Source organism: Rhagoletis pomonella, unplaced genomic scaffold (genome assembly GCF_013731165.1).
Source record: "Rhagoletis pomonella isolate Grant_MI unplaced genomic scaffold, Rhpom_1.0 Rhpom_scaffold_03471, whole genome shotgun sequence".
In the NCBI taxonomy this organism is placed as follows: domain Eukaryota; kingdom Metazoa; phylum Arthropoda; class Insecta; order Diptera; family Tephritidae; genus Rhagoletis; species Rhagoletis pomonella.
The window spans coordinates 17355-20312 of NW_023462023.1; positions in this window are offsets into that span (position 1 = coordinate 17355).

A 2958-nucleotide genomic window follows, 5' to 3' on the forward strand; every position below is an offset into this window, starting at 1 on the left:
ATTGCAGTCTCTGGGCCCACACGATATAGCTTCCGGAACTCGGAAGGTGCCAGCTCAAATGGATCGCGAATGTCGCGGAGCAAACGCCGATCCACTGTGGGGGTATTTCTGACTCCATAGTTTCGGTGTAAACTATACGCCACATATTCGAACGCCATTTCTTTTATTTAAATTCACTTTGATTTACTTGCGCGCAAATTCGTTTGGTTAACACAAACTTAACAACACCAAATGAGATGTCGATAACTTAACCATAAACGAATCGTTAACGAAATAGCTGATTTTCACTTATCGAATATCGATAAGAAAGTACTTAGTGAATAGCAAAATCTTTAAAATTATCGTTTAGCTAAATTAGCCACTGCGAATGTCGTTAAAAAGGTTACCGAATCGCACTACAGGTTAGCAAAAGTTAGGTCGATTCTGAGAGTGAGTGAGGGGTGAAAATAGAGGCTACATTAGAAGACCCGTATCGCACCGTTTGTTTATGTTAGTTCGAATTTTTTTTAATCGACCTTCGAACTTTGCAGTCAAATGCCGATTTTCAGCATATTGTTTATATGGTTTTTTGGCTATAACTCGTCGACTAATTGATATTTTTTCAATCTGTTAAAGCCAAATTATTGCTAGAGACCTGTGCAACAATTAAAATTTAAAAAAAAATTATTTAGAAAATTTTTGTAGTGCTTATGAAGCAAAATTTTGGAATTTTTTTCATGCTTTTTGAACATATTTTCCACAAAACTAAGTATTTTTTGCTTTCTGTTTGATCTATAATATGCTTCTCAGTTTCTTCAATAAATTTCATTTGAAAAGAAAACAATCATAATACAAAACTTGCGTTTTCCAGCTTAATATTAAATTACTTCTCATTTCTTATGTACCAATTTTTTCAGTGTTGGTTTTAAAGAAGCATTGAAAAAGAAATTATAAAAGTATGGAAAAAAATATAATTTTGAAATGTTAGTTATGAAAAGTTTTAAGTAAAAAAATTTAATAAATTAAATTAATGATTTGGCCAGTTGCCGTTTAGCAGGCGGCTGTGGATCAACATCACTGCTCTCTCTAATATCTTGGTCATCGTCATCATCATCAGAAAGGTCGATAATTTCGTCCAACAGATATTCTGGAATTTCATCTTTGTCTTCCCCTTCTTTCTCTGTTTCCTCTTCTTCAAAGGTGTTTTTATATTACCAACAAATTTCAGAGAGTATTGCATCTGGAGATTTCTTTCCTCTGTACCTTAAACGAAAATAGTTTTCAATCGTTAACATGTTTAAATTGTGCACTCTGACAAAGATATTAGAAAAATCTAGGAATTCAAACTATGCACACTCTATAGTTACCTTATTTCAAATGGAAGCGCAGTTTGGTGATAACGTTCGCTTTGCTCATCAGATTCAGTTGGCCAACTGTTGAGCGAGTTGACCAAGATGCTGATGCAAGCGATGAATTTTGTACGACATATTAACCCCAATTTCATCGAAAGCTGCCAACATGTTTGCAACAGATTGCCTGTAGTTGTCTTTGCGTTCTTTACCCAAAAGTCCTTTAATGACTGCTTTCAATGCGAGCCATGCATTTAATTCTCGGTCTGTCAGAACTTGGTCAAAATCTTGACGACTCATTAGTTTCCGTATATCGGGACCATTAACAACTCCTACCTGAATTTTGGCGTTACTTGGTCTTGGGAAAATGTCTTTTAAGCGGTTGAATACTGCTGGTCTTTTTGCGATACATTTCAAAAAATTTTTAGCAATGCCAAGTTTAATGTGGAGCAACGGCAACAAAATTTTCATTTCAGGAACAAGACTTTCGTGTAGCCTATTTTCTTTAGGCCATTTCCGTCCAATGCGACTATTCCAGTTATGCTGTTTGTACTGGTTTCTTCCTTTAATACCTTCTCCGTATCGTGAATCCCAATCGCACAAAATACACGGATATTTTGGACGGCCAGATGCTGCTAAGCCTGTAATCAATGAAACTATTTTGAGGTCGCAGCAAATGCGCCACTGGTATTCGTTATATTTGACTACTTCCAGAATGTGTTTCAAATTATCGAAATTTTCACTAGTGTCAGTGCTATACGCAATTGGAACAGAATTATATTTTATATTTTAGAAATTTTATAATTTCTTTTTCAATGTTTCTTCAAAACCAACACTGAAAAAATTGGTACATAAGAAATGAGAAGTAAATTAATATTTAGCTGGAAAACGCAAGTTTTGTATTATGATTGTTTTCTTTTCAAATGAAATTTATTGAAGAAACTGAGAAGAATATTATTGATCAAACAGAAAGCAAAAAAGACTTACAGCCGCACTCAGAAACGTTCCTTAAATTAGCTCTAATGGGCACTTAACTAATGATCGTTAAATCTGTTAATTAATGTTTCCTCTCAGAGTTAAAAATTATGAAATAAAAAATGTAAGTATGGCCCCAGTTGCGGCCCTTTATTTTTGTGGCATCACTCAATTTTTTCGTTCAGTTTGAAATAAAATATAAAAATAAGTATTTATATCGTTTTGCGCGCACTAGCTCAACAGATGCAATGGCTGAGTGAGCAGAGCACTGGCGTGCCATTCGAGAGATCCGAATTCGAGTGCTAGGGCACGAAAATTTTCTTTTTCCATTTTTATTTTTTTTTCTTGTTTAATTTTTATAAACTATATTTATTGAATTTTTTTGCTTTTTTGGTCTAATTTTCTTTTGATTTATAGATTTTATTGCTTTAAAAAGGAAACAAATTTTTTTCAGTATTTCTTTTTATATTTCGGCAACTATCTTGAAAGCTTTTTTCTGTATTTCGAATGAGTAATTGAAAGATGTGCTAATAGTGTTATTATATTCATCGTTTAGCAATAAGTTTTCTAAAAACTAAACGAAATGAAAAAAATATCTTTTTAAAACAGGAAAAACTAAAAATTTGAGAAGCTGAAAGTAAAAGAAAAAAGATGA